Source organism: Leguminivora glycinivorella, chromosome 7 (genome assembly GCF_023078275.1).
Source record: "Leguminivora glycinivorella isolate SPB_JAAS2020 chromosome 7, LegGlyc_1.1, whole genome shotgun sequence".
Classification (NCBI taxonomy): domain Eukaryota; kingdom Metazoa; phylum Arthropoda; class Insecta; order Lepidoptera; family Tortricidae; genus Leguminivora; species Leguminivora glycinivorella.
The window spans coordinates 22,498,868-22,515,753 of NC_062977.1; the positions used below are offsets into that span (position 1 = coordinate 22,498,868).

The 16,886-nt window shown below is 38.3% G+C and overlaps 1 protein-coding gene across 1 annotated transcript in view; it reads left to right on the plus strand.

Annotated features, from left to right (window-relative positions):
- Positions 1 to 16,886, plus strand: part of LOC125227885 (protein outspread) — a 489,387-nt gene that overhangs the window by 382,251 nt on the left and 90,250 nt on the right.

Below are 16,886 nucleotides of genomic sequence, written 5' to 3' on the forward strand. Positions count from 1 at the left end.
ACTTGCCTTGTCGCGCGAGTCCATACATCGAGTGCGACTTCAAGTGTGGACTCGTGCGCGACAAGGCAAGTTATGCTAGAGGGGCTGGTGTTAACATGAAGTAGGTGAGAATATATTGAAATTAGGATTAACTTTTAAGTTAATACATGGGGATGATCTTGCACAAATGGGATCCTCGGCAAAGCTTCACTATCAGCATCAGTAGTAACGTATTCTGAATCAACGCGCCAAAACTATCTTCAACTATCGCTGCATTTTAAAAAGTATTGACTACATTTTCAAATAGAGATAAGTCTATATTTTTTTAAGTCAAAAAATGTAGGATTTTAGACAAATAAAGAAGATAATGAACATAAGAAGTATAGCCATAAGAACTCGGTGACAGATCAATGTAATGTAAATGCCTATTTACACGGTGCGCGAACTCGTATACTTATGCGATTTTGGTTATACGGACATCTCGTAATGCGTACTCTTCAGGTATATACAACTTATCACACCAATCAAATACCGTAATGTAACGAAACTCGCACCATGTAAATGGGCCTTAATTATTTTAACGTGTTTTGGGTTTCACGAATTGTCTCTATGAGTAGTAAATATTAGTTGCCCGATCAATCAGTGATGGATGCTTTCATCAAAAATGATGCCGACAAAGTTGCTTTTACAAACGTTGTAAATCTTGGACCATTCATTTGCAACCTGCGGCTTTGTTTGCATTACGACTATATTGCAAGTATCGATAGTTTTTGTATCGGATAGCGGCCGCGAGCGATTGAGCTCGGCTGCGGTCAGCCAACTGCTATTTTGTTTGCCTACTTCTATGATCTAAAAATGGCGGCCGACTTTCTAGAAATGGAGTGAATCTAGATGGTGAAAAACTTTGGGACGTGGATATTATCTTATTTGACTTGATTCTTACCTAAAATAGCACTCGAAAGTGAAGTGTGTACCTAACTTTATAACCCTTTCATCGCTCAAAGCGTCAAATAACGACTCAGCTCATCAAAGAGAATATTTGTTAAAGTAATTTTTTTTGTCAATCTGCATTGACTGCCATCTCTCGACACAGAGTTAAAACATTAAGGACCTCAGTTTTGACTTGACTGATATCCTTTACCTGATATTGTGACGGAGTAGCCACAGGTGATGGTACAAGATAGGCTTGGTTCCAAGGCAAAGCTAACTTTATTAAAAGTAAAGGTAAAGGCACCTGTAAAGAACAGTTACAATAAGTATATTCATAAACAGGATATAAATGTGGTAGGTGTGGTAAATACAGAGTGAAATTAAAAATAACTTACAATTGATATTGTGCCTTTGGATTTGGGTTAAAATTTAGAATCAATGTGCCAGCTAGACGAAAATATCTAGTGTAACGTTCCGTTTTTCGTACGTACCGTTACAGATATGTGTTGAAATTGTTATTTATTAATATTAGCGCCATCTAGCCGATCATCAACTAAAGTTCTCATCTAAACGAGCATGTTTTAAGCACATTTTTTGCTTAGACTTCATTTGTCTCTTTCTTAGTTCTATTGTTTTTTGCCCATCAAATGCATGCGTTCTGATAATCTTCACAACGCACGAAATATGAGTACCACAGGACTGCTGGGTACTTAGCCTGCTTTTTAAAAGTAGGACTAAATATGAAAAACTACATCAATGTTAGCATCCGCATGCATAAATTGTCAACAACTAGAGCATGGTTGGCAACCGACGCATCCTCCACGCCTACCTATATGCGGGCCTTAATCTTGAAGCCTGTAATTGGGTCTCACCTGCGTTCCAATAGCATGTATTGCAGGCGTATGATTTTCTCGAACCAGTGGAAAGTTATACTCGTATAAATCAAGCGACATACGAGTATGAACTACAAAAGTATAGGGACGGGATGACAGAGACATCAAATAGTCTTGGAACAATTTTCATAGATTATCTATGTCTGCTTCGCCTAAGTTTCCTCTTTCTGGACATCAGTGTGCCAGTAACTTGCGAGTAGCGGGCCCTCAATCCTGTGTTAATGAGATGCTCATGTCACTGCGTACGCGCAGGGCTGCCCGTATAGTTTGATATAAATGAAAACTTCGTTAACATTACTAGGTGGGTATAATGATTGTATGTCAACCAAGATTTTTATCTTTTTCTACAACCATCAAAATATATATTACTAGCTTTTGCCCGTGGCTTCGCTCGCGTTAGAAAGAGACAAAAATTAGCCTATGTCACTCTCCATCCCTTCAACTATCTCCAGCACGGGAAGCATGGTCGCGCGATAGACGATAAAATATCAGGCCGTCCCTATCGCACTTACAAATAGTGCGATAGGGCTTAGTGACCGGCCACACCAGAGCGTCGCGTGTCTCGGGGCGCGCAACGGGCGTCCGCGCCACGCCGCTTCAGTGTAATTCAAAAAACGCCTCCTCAGTACATTTTGTATAGGAAAGACGTAAGACGCGCCCCAGGTGGCGTGGCGGCGGCGGGGCGCGCGCCGCGCCGCTTGGCGGCGCGCCTTACGTCCTTCCTATACAAAATGTACTGAGGAGACGCTTTTTGAATTACACTCAGGTGGCGTGGCGCGGACGCCCTTTGCGCGCCCCGAGACACGCGACGCATAAGTGGGAACGCTGCCTTAGTCCGGCATAGAGACATAAGGTTCGGCTAAATATTATTTAATTTTCAAAGTAATCTCACAGAGTCGACCATGGCTATTTAGATTCCGTTCATTCGGTACATTATTCATATGTGCAAGATAAAATTAATAAAAGATATTCACCTATTTTTAACCCCCGACGCAAAACGATGGGGTGTTATAAGTTTTACGTGTCTGTCTGTCCGTCTGTGTGTGTGTCTGTATATGGCATCGTAGCTCCCGAACGGATGAACCGATTTAGATTTAGGTTTTTTGTCTCAAAGCTGAGTTAGTCGGGAGTGTGCTTAGCCATGTTTCATGAAAATCAGTCTACTATATCGCGGTCGGGGGTTTTTCAAAATTTTAATTTTGTGTTTAGGTTAGGACACAACCCTGAACCGACCGCCATCCGTCGTATGTAGCACACATTACCGCATGACATACACATACTAACTTCCTTATCTTTTAAAAACATTTCAGAACCCGCCATATTACCATAACCGTCTTTTTACCATTTTCGGGTAACCGGTTAAGCGTAGGTTGGAGATATATGGTTTTATGGTATGGCCTTAATAAATTTCACTAATTTACTTGGATGCTTTTAACTTGTCTAATTTATCTGAAATTAAGAATTTTAATGGTTTGATAGGAAATTATATTTACCTATAAACACGTTAAACTTTCGTGAGACATATTCAAATAATTAATGAATCCACGGTTGTACTCACGTTATTATATCGCTATTGCTGCGACAACCGCCGCGTGAATATGCCTGAAGGGGGGCCTCCAAATTGGCCCGAAACATGTCACAGCAATAGCGATATAATAACGTGAGTATAACCGAAGATTCATTCATTATTTAATTATATTTAGGTTCTTAGCTTGTAAGCTTTAATTTATATGAAGTACTTAACAAGCAGTGTCACTATCACTACGCACTGGGCCGGTCCTCGGTCGACTGCATATTAGCACTTTGACTCAAGCAGTTGCAAATTTTACATTGATTCTAGTACTCAGGTTGTCACAACTAAACAGTATTAGGCGTTTGAATCGGCATAAATATTCATTATTTTAATCACTCCATCTGTTGCAACGTAGGCTAAGGTTCAGCTATCTTAATAACCCAATCTGGGAACGTAAATCATAACTCGAAATACCAGATTTGAGTAATATATTGTGGCTTTTAGTACTTAAATGTGACGTTATCTAGGTAAAGGGACCTTATTGTCGATGGCGCTTACGTCCCGCGGCGTCGTATTTATACACGGACATCGCTCATAACGCCGTAAGCGCCATCGACAATAAGTTCCCTTTGCCCAGATAACGCCACAAGTTAGGTTTAGCTTATCAAGTAGAATTTTAATAGACTACTTCTCAACCTACATGGTAATTCAGTAATTATGTACATGTTATCAATTTTAGTTATGCCTAATGAGAACATCTGGAAATAACTGTAAAAACACAGTATAATAAAGAGTACTATCGTACTGTATGGCCACTTCCGCTCCCCTCTGAAAGCGCCGCCCACCCCCTCTCGGTTACCTCACAGTTACCGCCTGTCAAAAACGCGAACAGTCAACCTGTCATATCTCACTCATACAAGCATGTTACGCGTTCACCTACACGAGCTTAGAATGTGTGCTAGGAACGCGCCTCTTTCATATATTTGATCGCCAGTGTCCGAGATGTGGTAAAGATGAAGAGGAAGCATACACTGTTGAGTATAAATATCTATAACAAGAACGATTTAATACTGGACTGACAAAGCCCATACAAAAAAGCGTACCCCTAAAATGTATGGCCCTTTTAGGCTTAAAACTAGATGGCGCTGTTCGCAGCCTGTAAGTGGCCAAAATCATATTGTCCCCAAATATTTTTGCGTGTTTTTATGTTTTATAAGAACAAATTACATATTTTTTTATATATGATAACACGCCAATACACATTTTGAAAAAAATAATTGTAGGCATCATCAGTGTAGTTATGATAGTATGTAATAGGTGGCGCTAAAAATCGAGGTACGATTCTTAGTATGAAGTATGTAAATCCTATATAAATAATCCTTGCTCTATAACCAAATTTTGACCCGATGCGATCTTCGAACCTTCAAGAAAAAATCGTATGTATTTCTCTTTTTCATGGCAGTACCAAGCTTTGGTGATACACGTATCATTCGTATGCTTGTCTCTTCGTATGTATATCCAAAATACTAACCTTTCCCTTTATCTCTTTTTTTTAATTATAAATGGGCTTACTCTTGACCACAGACTAGCTAAAGGCGAAGACGTGGCCTACGATGGAGTGAGCTCGCCCAGAAGATGCCTGTTCACTCTTGATTTGAAGGTCGCCCGGTTATATAAGCTCGGAAATATAGCCGCTGGCATGGAATTCCACTCCTTGGCTCTTTTTTTTTTAAAGCAGCATGTATAGGTAATAAGCTGACCTATTGACCCATATCCTATTATCCTTAGTCACGACTATCTCATAATAAACCCGATTATACACCCAAGCCTAAGTCCCCAATATCAGGCCCCACGCAGTCTTATCAAACCTCACACTTACCAAAGGACGTATATCTAACCCTTTAACCGCCTAAGACGTTTAAAGACTCACGACGTTTTACCCCAATACAAAACTTAGTGAATTAGGGTTCACAATGTCGCGTAGCTGAAGATATGCATAGAGTTTATAAAGTAAAAACAAAGATGGCGGTTATAGCCTACTTGAATAAGATACCGGAGTGTTTATAAAAGACGTTACTTGGAAAAGGTCGGATTTTTTATCAAAAGTAATGGTTGTTAATACCTTTTTGAATATGAATACTTAATAAAGGATCAGCGGTAATATTGTTGATATTAGAAAGCTTTTTGATTAGATATAATGTATCTTGATTGATGAGATGTGACTAAAACAGTTAGACAGTAACTGTTCATAAATACCTGGATATGGAGGAACGATAGTTAATAACTGTGTCTACTGTGTGTCTATTTTTAACAGTTATTTAAAATAATAAAGCAAATTTGAAGCTGGTTTTATAAGTTTCTTCCATCCATCTTTAAGTCTAAACTTAATCCGCGCTCCGCGTTTTAAGCGCGATTTAGAATTATTACAAAGCACTATATCATTTTCAGCGCCATCTATGAAGTAACTCCAACACTAATCAACAGAATAATTGTATGAGCTGTTTAGTAACCGGGCGCGATCAATAACGCCAGCATATTTACATGCGCGCGCGCAGAAATATTCCAATTTCCAACTTAACGGATATAAACTTAATTTTTTTACTAATCTTACCGTGCAACCGACCGTGCCCACCCTCTTTTGAATTAAATTTATATTTAAGAAAATGTTCCAATTTTGATAAAAAATACGTATCAACAAGGTGTTACACTAGCCACTGAAAACCTCGAGACACCCATCCATAGGTATAATATAATACTTAGGTCATACTGAAGAACTTATTACTATGGGACCTCAATATTTCAAAAAAAGATATCTGTCCTACACAAAATGTCATGATCACACAACCAAAATGCTTGAAACAGCGAATTTTTTTTCGATATTGCGTGTTTGGTCCCAAAAGTTTCTAAGTGTTGTAACCCCTCGTATACATCTACCTATAACCTAGTACTTATATCAGACTAGCTTTTGCCCGAGGCTTCCCTCGCGTTAGAAAGAGACAAAAAGTAGCCTATGTCACTCGCCATCCATTCAACTATCTCCATTTAAAAAATCACTTCAAGTCGTCGCTCTGTTTTGTTGTGAAAGATAGACAAACAAACAGACACACACACACACTTTCCCATTTATTAGTATGGATTAAAGGAACGGTCCGGAACCGTTTACATTGGCTCCTTATACCGGTCGCGGCAAGATAGTCCTGTGACAACCATTTATATTTCAATATCTATTTACGATTAGTAAATATGCCAGTTCATAAGCTGTAAATGTTCATTGGCTTTAAATGTATACTATATTAGTATTTCTTCCGTGTGCTCGTAACCATAACCTTGAAGAAGTAATGGTCAGGAAGGCAGTGAGGGTAGACGGTGAAATAAGTAATGAGTAGGTTGTAAGATGGGATCTGGAAGATTGGAACTGGTAACGATCGGCATTAAGGGCCCATTTAGACGGTACGAGAACTCGCATACGAGTTTTATTACATTGCGGTATTGACGGCTGTGCAAAATTGTACGTAACTTAAACAGCCCGCAATGTAACTAAAATCGCATGCGAGCTCGCACGCCGTCTAAATCAGGCCTAAGAGTCACATGAACGTACAGTCTTGCTAAAAGAGAAAAAAATAAAAAGTGGTAACATTGTAATTTCGTCAGGTTTTCTCACACTATTGATTTGAAAGGTTTTTTGCCAATCGAAGTTAACCTCGCATATTAAAATGGCATTCAGAAATAATATGAAATTTGACAAGTATACTCAGTATCTATAACTGGTACTAGTTTTAGTTGTTAAACTTTGTCATACAAAATAATCTCTATTTTTTTTTATATTACAGTATCTTCAACGGAAACTAGCCTACCTATCCAATTTTATTCTTAATCTATCAATTTAATTGTGGTAGTTAAGTTCTTGTGTGCCTTAACTGTCTTAACATTACGGTTGTGCTGATAAGTTCACAAGATACGCGAGTATCGACAAACCTAAATATACAATCACGGCGCACTATAAACTCCGAAGTTCTAACCCTAAATAAGGTCAGAGCCTGTTACGTAAGGAATACTATGCAAACTACACCGAATACTAAACCACTGTCAATCGACCTACCATCTTGATTCACAACTCATTGTCAATTCAACAGTATAAACACTTGCTTTTCAAACCTCCGATCTCGCCTTAAACTCCATTGGAAAGATCAACTTTATTCAAATCGCAAAAGAGTTGGATGTTAGAAGTTTAACCCGTGATGTAACGGACTAGTAGAAAGAGTGCATAGAACGTTTGATTGGTCTGAAGTACGGGTGTAATGCGGCTAGGAATGCATTCATCGGCCCGTCTTGTACCGGTCCTGAAAATTATGGGCGGGACGGACGGAACCGTTGCGTAATCTTAAAGCTACGGTCACAGTTAAGTTTCAAATTATTCTGTTTAGTAATTAGATGACAGATAACTTGGAAAGTCATTAAGTCCGTCGTTAAAATAAAAGCTACCCTTTCCCTGTGTTTTGTTTTTAAATTATAAATAGGCTTACTCTTGGCCACAGACTATTCAAAGGCAAAGACGTGGCTTACAATGGAGTGAGCTTGCTCAGAAGATGCCTGTTCACCCTACATTTGAAGGTATACAGTCTTTTGGACTGCTAATTGAGAATTGAAAATTTCTCTTTTTTTGGATATTACATTATCTCCATGTGATGGACGGTTTTTCTATTAATTCTATTCATTATTGAGAATACCAATCTTTATGTCACCTTTCACTGTAGGAATGTGATGCTTGATTTTAATATAAACAAATATACAGTCGACTGTATTAATGTAAACATCAAATATAATCTCTTCTCGAGAAATTATATTTTTCTTATTCCCTGCCGGAATCTTGGCAGTCTCACCACGAATCAGAACGGTTAAGATACTTGTTATAGTCTACAACTTATAGTTAAAGGGCTCATAAATAACGCCCTTCTATTTTCACCCGACACTGTTATACTATTATTACTGTAAACCCAAATTCGAAAGCCCTCACATACCAAGCGCACCCTTACCGCGTACGACGAATACCTCCGTCAAATTAGACCATTTTCGGACGCGAAAGTGCTGTTATAAATCCGATTGTCTCATTGTTTCTAGATCGCTTTTGTATCGGCGCGTTTGTTCCGCGTTACTGATAACATCTATTCGCTATTATTTATAAAGTAGCGAAAACCCACATGGTGGCTGGGAAGTTATGTGTTGGTCTGTTCTAGAAACCACTAGGCGTTGGACTCGGAATTAGTGTTACTTGAACTCAATCTTTTCAGTCATCAGATCAAGACATAACTTGGCTTTTTCGGACTAAAAACCTGTGAAATCAGAATTCTAGTGAAGTGCATTAGGGTAATTCCGAATCACAAAAATGCTCGGGTAATTTCGAAAGGGGAATCTTGATATGATGGAAAAAATGGCGGTCTTTATACGACATTCGAAATTAGACGACTTTCGGAATTACCCTGATGCACCTTACTTTACAACGTGTCAGTATTAACACATTTTCAGTGAGATTACTATTTATTTCTAAAACACAATTTATGAAACAATGAGCCATAGGTATTAATATCGCTATAATGAAACCTATAAAAATGTGGACGAAATTTTTATTTGCAGGATCATCGATTAATAACTCTTTATATCGCGAACTAAAGCCGTTTTTTTTTTTACCACCCAAACCATCAACATCTTTTAATTGCAGCACGTGCAAGTTGTCCACCAGCTTCCTTATCTTACTAATCAGCCTGCACCTGAACGAAATGTGTTTTTGCTGCGATGGGCGCGGAATCCCGTTGCAGTTCTATTTTCAAACGTCGCGCGGGCGACGGTCGTCAACCGCACTATTTCGACGTCTTGCGCCGGCGCAAAATATGGACGATCAGGGATTTCTTGGCTTGTTCGCATTCTGAGACTTTGGGTCTTTGATTTCTACTATAAAAAAGCCGAATGCTAAAAATCTAAATTTTACCTATTTGATATCGCGTTGGTAGCGTAAACTCGTTCGGATAGTGATACATAAATAGTTTATCGAAGGCCAGAAATTCTGAATTTTCGTCGACTTTTTTGACACTTGTTAATATGTAGCCCCACTGTCTTATTATTTTAAACAGGAAGTCTCTCGCTGCGATGAGCACTACGCAAAGTTTTATCTGCATAATTTCATTGTTTTTTTATTTTTTGAAAATACAAATATACCCTATTGACGACTGCTTAAAAATTCAGTAAGTGTGCCATAGCAAATGTAACACTCAATCTTTAACAAAAGAACGTATACAGATATCACTGAAATAGTTCATTATTAATATTATTATACAAGTGCGATAAATTAAAACGATCGAATGAAATGTCTTAAACCGACACAAGGTACAAATTCATCACGTCTATCATGGCCATTTTTTCTTTCAAAGATGTCCACCCCACTTTTTTAGTAACATGGGTATTTTTTACGCGATTAATACTCAAAATCGTGAGCTCTTTCGATCCTGATAGGAGAAAAAAAATGTCCCAAGATTTCCATACATTTTTTCGAACCTTCCATTCCGTTACCGCCATACAAAATGTATGAAAAAATTGAAACGGAATGGGAAAAAACCTTAGGACACTTTTTTTCTCCTATTAAAATTGAAAGAGCTCGCGATTCTGAGTGGAAACCACATGAAAATTACCAAATCCAAAAAAGAAGTGGGGTGGACAACTTTGAAAAAAACCGGCCAAGAGCGTGTCGGGCCACGCTCAGTGTAGGGTTCCGTAGTTTTCCGTATTTTTCTCAAAAACTACTGAACCTATCAAGTTCAAAACAATTTTCCTAGAAAGTTTTTATAATGTTCTACTATTGTGATTTTTTTCATATTTTTTGAACATAGGGTTCAAAAGTTAGAGGGGGGGGGACGCACTTTTTTTTCCTTTAGAAGCGATTATTTCTAAAACTATTAATATTATCAAAAAACGATCTTAGTAAACCCTTCTTCATTTTTAAATACCTATCCAACAATATATCACACTTAGGGGTTGGAATGAAAAAAAAATATCAGCCCCCACTTTACATGTAGGGGGGGTACCCTAATAAAACATTTTTTTCCATTTTTTATTTTTGCACTTTGTTGGCGTGATTAATATACATATTGGTACCAAATTTCAGCTTTCTAGTGCCTACGGTTACTGAGATTATCCGCGGACGGACGGACGGACGGACGGACGGACGGACGGACGGACGGACGGACGGACGGACGGACGGACGGACGGACAGACAGACAGACATGGCGAAACTATAAGGGTTCCTAGTTGACTACGGAACCCTAAAAATGGCCCATCTCACGGTGAAAGAAAAGGGACCATTCAAACTTTGCAGTAGTGACTTTTGAGATCACAATAAACAACTTTTATTATGGGAACAATGCTGAAATCGCGAAATAACATTTGACTGTGCCATAGAAATAAGCGGCATCATGACATGACAGTCGAAATGTATATTCATATTCGTATTTATTTATTGCATAGATGGTGTTACAAGATGTTACAAAGTAGGTACTTATACGTGCTCATTAGGGCGTGCCAACATATTTATATGCTATACTACATATACATTAAACACTAACACTATACACATTTTACTAGGTCACAGATAGTAGAAACTATTGTAGGTATACGATACAAGAACAAAACAAGTATTAATGCTTCATATAAATAAATAAATAAGTTATTTAATTGTCCATGAACTCTTGGAGAGTATATGGGCATTCATTGACAAGATAAGTTTTGAGTTTATTTACAAAGTTAACATATTTGTATGAAACAACTACATACATTGGTCCCATAATAAAAATTGTACACTATGATCTATGCAAAGTTTAAACAGTCCTTTTTCTTTCACCAGTACTTCGAAGTTTCGATATAGGCACATAAAGTAGGTACCACTTCTTACACTAGCGCGATAAAGTAACATCATATGTACTGAAAAGCGTTTATTACACATTTGGTTATCACAAGTGATAACGGTATCGTCACTTACACCGCTTGCACATTTGCATACCGCTAGGAGGTCAATAGATGAACAAGGTCACAGGTGCGCATTTAGTCGTGTTGATTGACTGCAATCTGGCTTGCATCTTGATTGAACAGGAACAGATATAAATATACTGTGGCAGAAGGCAGAACTGACTTAGCGGTTTAATTTTTTTTTTCATTTTATATAAAATAACATACATACATACATACATATACATATAATCACGCCTATATCCCATGACGGGGTAGGCAGAGCACATAAAACTACTTAAGTTTCAGTGCCACTCTTGACAAATAAGGGGTTGAAAGAAAACGAAACTGTTATAAAAAAAAACATAAATATGATTGTTGAAATCTAAAAATAGACCCAGCTCTAGTTTTGGGACCGAAAAATAAATAAAAGTGGGAGGAAAACTTAGACGGACGATAAATATAGTCGATGACTAAAACAATGAGAAAAATATTGAGCTTTGCCATGCAGGATTATCAAATGTTTGGTACAAATTCAAAAGATATTTCTCAATAGAGTTCTTCATATTCTTCATATTTCCTAAAATAAGTCATATATATAACTTCCTCCATCACACCTTACTCCACACCGTCATACCTTACTCCACTGTAACAAGTTAAAAACTACATACATATATATTCGCCGTTCATTGTCTGCTCAACAAGAAAATATTGACGCTGAATAACAAAACTTATCAATCCAGAAATAGGCAGAGAATTGTCAGCGTCAAGTGTCAATGTAGAATAGAATAGAATAATTATTTATTCGAAAGCACACAGATTTTTTTTTATTAATAGCCCGTTTGTGTGTCCCACTGCTGGGCATAGGCCTCACCCCGTGATTTCCACAGCTCCCGTTGGTGTGCTAATTGTGGCCAATTGGTCATGAAGGTGTCAAAGTCGTCCCGCCATCTCCGTCTGGGCCTACCACATCCGCGCTTAATTTGAGGCATCCACTTGGTGGCTATGCTGGCCCACCTATCCGGGTGCATGCGGCAAACGTGCCTGCCCAGTCCCACTTTAGTCTGGCGGACTTCTCCCCCACATCAGCTATTCGTGTTTTGGAGCGCAGTGTAGTGTTTCGGATGCGATCACACAATTTTACACCGGCGCAAAATAATAAGATGCCACGAAATGGCCAGAGTAATATGCTGAGGTAGCATTTTACTCTGGCGACTTCCAGCGCTGGTCTTCCCTTGAGATTGTGAAATAGGCCACAGGATTCCATTACGCATGCTCCTGCGCACCATCCGGCTAATTGCCGGACCTGTGACCCGCCGGTCCGGTCCGACAGTTATCTAGCGGTATGGTAATATGGCACTTGACGTGCGTTTACTTGCAACTTGTGACTCGTGCAGTTTGTTGAGAAAAACTCGTTTAGATTCTTAAAGTCTGGGGGCCGATTTTTGAGTCTCACTGTCACTAAAATACCGGTTGAAAACGGTGAATTGCCTATTATTTTCAGTGACAATTTTCTGAATTCGAACGCCGTGAGACTCAAAAATCGGCCCCCTGGCCAGAAATATATGACTATAAGCCATGTTACGGAGTTTTGGAAGAACTATTTTCTTCATACTATTCTGCCATCCCATATATTTGAAGTCACAGGTCAAACGCGATTAATTAACATGACTTTAAATATGTGGCTCGACAACCTTAAGCAGAAAAGGCTTCGCTCCAGAGCTCCTCCTCCTCTTGACTCACCTGTGACAGATGTTTTTTTTTTTTTTTGTTATTGAAAACAAAGATTACAGTTATACAGTTTCTAGTTTTTTCGCCAAACTTACGTTTAACGGCGAAATGAAGCACTCATTTTCAAAGTTAGTACCTTAAATGTGGCAAAAGGTGTCGTGCTGCCATCGGACTTCTAAGCCACCAAAGACGATGTACCGGCACCACACAATAAAACCATTGCAACAATCATCTGCTAAGATGTCGTGGCCAATGATGATGATGAAATATGTGTACAGAGCGCGAGAAGTGATGTCATCCCATAGTTCAGAATAACAGCGCCCTCTAGACAATAGTCATATACACTATGTAACATAATTGCCGAAGATAAATCCTACGGCTTATACATTACCTTCTATAGTACCTTTAATTTTCATGGTGTTTATTTAAAAAAAAGGAAGTGGTATTCGTAACCGCTATTCGATACCGGTTATGCTCTTAAATGGATCACCAGCATTAATGTTACACCCTGTATTTCTGGTCAGGCTTTACATTACAATTTTGGTCGGTTTTAGAGCGTTCGCTAACTGGATTTCAGCACCCACTTTCGTCCCGTGGGTGTCGTAGAAGTCGACTGTAGGATATGGGTCCTGTTGTGATGTGGGCGACGGGCTAGCAACCTATCACTCCAATTTCGTTTTTTTCTAGTACTGAAACTTGAACAGTTGAATGTACTCCGCTTACCCCCTTTGGGAATACAGACATTATTTTATGTGTAAATGTGCCGCATTTTACTAAATAACCTGCTTCATTCACTAGCTCCATCTCTTTTTCTGCCATGCCATTAATTTTAAAACAAATCGCGTATCCCAGGAGTATTTAAACGGCATTTGGAGTTAATGAATATAATCAATAATACTTGTTAAAACGTTTTACGACCACTTAGACTCCCAGTCTTGACGATGTGCCTGATAAAGATAATCATTTCATCTCTGTCCGATCTCTAGATTGAGAAAAACTCCTAGTCAACCTATTTGAACCCTAAGCCACTGTAGAACCTTTTCACAGTGAACGTCAAAAGTGACTTCTATGACCAATAATGCACAGTGTCAATAGGACAGGGTTCTAGAGTGGCCTAGGATTCAAATTGGTTGGCTATACCTCCACCATCTTTACTTCTATCATAGAATGTACATTAAGAGTATACATTTAGTGTTGATATTCAACTGTTCCATTCCTAGACTAAGAAAAAATCCCAGGGCTTTGTACCGAACTTCCGCACCCACATACTTATTTACTTACTTACTTGACTAAACATACTTATAACTAACCGTCCTTTAAAAATACCCTGTAGATTTGGCCTTGTGTTCGTCTAATGGTAGTAGAAGGACCCTTCGATATGAACCATAGCAACCCAAACTCTTTAATGCGAAGTAGATACGACTATTGGACTCATATGATTAATTAAAACTTAACCCACTAATTAAAACTCAGCATAATTTTGTGAAAATTACATTAATTTGGACAAATAGGCAAAAGACGTGGAGATTATGTTAACGCTAAGTAACGCCTGTGAAAAATGTGCGAGCAAAGTAACATACGAACTTGAACAGGAAAGAACCTATAGGCGCCAGACATTTTATTCATAATTTTGGTTTATAAATGGTAAATAATATAAAAAATATTTTAGTAATCATCCACTACGCCCTATTAGTAGTTTCAATTGGGCTCGAAGCTTGCGTTGTGGTTTGAAACTCCTCATCTCAACCAAACTGCTCTGTTGAGAATCCTATGCCAAACCAGAAGGGCTAACTATCTATGAACTAACCCCCCCCTTTTTATTTTATTTTGTTTCTTTTCCCTAGCTAATCCCCCCTTTTCCCCAATACTGCTAATAGACCATAACTTCTCGACCCTTTCACTGTTTCAACGATACATCGAGTAAGAAGCTTCCAATTGAAACCCCAAGAAAAGTAAGCTTAATCACTCCTCGGAGTTTTCGGCTTCCCATCAGTGGACGGCGCCCGCATGCCACTGGTCCCTAAACAAACCCCAGCTAACACTCAATGATCGCTGTCACATGAAGAATCAGAAATTGCTACCACAATTACAAATTACACTTAGATGAATTAAACAGTAATAACTCAAAGCTTTTTCACACTTTGATAATAAATATGATATTGAAGTTTCATTATACCAAGAATAAACACACGATATTATTTATAAAATACCTTATAACACCCAGTAATTTTGTTCACAATGATTTTAGGTCTAGAATTTAATTTACTTTTACATAATTTATTTTTAGTTATTAAATAAGATAGGTTTTTATACAGAACTTTATTTATTTCCCTACCTATCGATGTGTGTGATTCTACCCTACTAGATAGAAAGTTCCCTACTCTAAAACGATAAAAACTCTGTTCGTACTCACCATGGACCCAGAGTTTTAGGAAATACGCGGTGTATACCTAAACTGACTACGCTAGAGTTCAGCAGACTAGACTGAAGAAAGCAAACCCTATAAGTCTGTGTATTTATCCCCCCCCCGATGCAGGCGTCCGTGGACAGGGAGGCAATCGGGTAGGATAGTTCCCTATTGTGTATATGATATATACTTATGACAATAAATATACAAGGCTTTCAAATACTGCCGCTTTGAACAAGCATGGATTACTCCAAATGACACATATAATGTCCTTGCTCTCGGCTAACAGCTGGGCATTGAAGAACCAGGGAGGGAGAGATATTTTCATTTTTCTATGTTGGTAAAGAGAAAAATGCCAATTTAACCCTCTGTATTGGTAAAACTACGGACCTCCTTGCATCAATAGTTTAACAGCCGCTAGGTTAATCGATGCAAGGCTAAACAAACTGTCTGTCTGGGCAGCGATCTGGCTTTATAATTAAATATTCTTCACTTAATTTGAACTGATTAGGTATTATTTACTTTAACCATTAAATTTGATTATCACAATAACAATGAAACTTCTGACAAGAAGAACCGAATCGTTAGCGGCTCACTTCACTCACATAAATTCCAACTCAATAGCACAAGACAATAAACCTGCACCACCGAATCGGAATCTACCATCCAAAATCAAGCTCTGAAAAGAACATATGTTCCCCACAAAACCAAACGATAGACGGCATGAATAAAGTAAACACTCACTAACTTTCAATACTTCTAGTAAAACATAACTTAAACTTAGCAGAAATCACTACCCATTAGTACCAGAGCTAAACAACTCTAAGCACTTATCCCAAATGCTGACTTTACGAGAACAAAACATAGATTTTATTCACAATAAAATCAAACACTTAGAAATTTGGGCAGAGGTTTCCCACTATTTAAAACAATTTTTACACTTTAAGCCAGGGTCGACTGTCGGTCCTCGATGCTCGAAAAATAATGAATCAAAACAATGCTCCCGGAGCTATTTATAGGACACGAATCTGGACATTTTTTCTGGACACGCACCTGTGAAATTATTTCTAGACATTTTATCTGGACACGCCGATATCCAAAATAAAAAGATCATAAGTGCTTTGTTTACACCCATACGCTCTACGAATTAAAGTCCACGTTTTCTCAGCAAAAGATGCTTCCTATCACAGGTGTTTCCACACCTGACTTAGAGAGAGACAGATATATCATTGTTTATACCTAATTAAACTACTTATTGCATTGCGCAATAGTTGAAATACTTGAAATACACCGTGTTCCATTTAACACTAAAAATATGAAAACCGCCTATTCAGAATCGAGAGTAGAATCGATTGAGCTATATCTTGATGGGAGTAATATTTCTATTCAAATCAACATGATTAATTATCTTTTTACAAGCCTATTCCACTGTACTTGCAACACA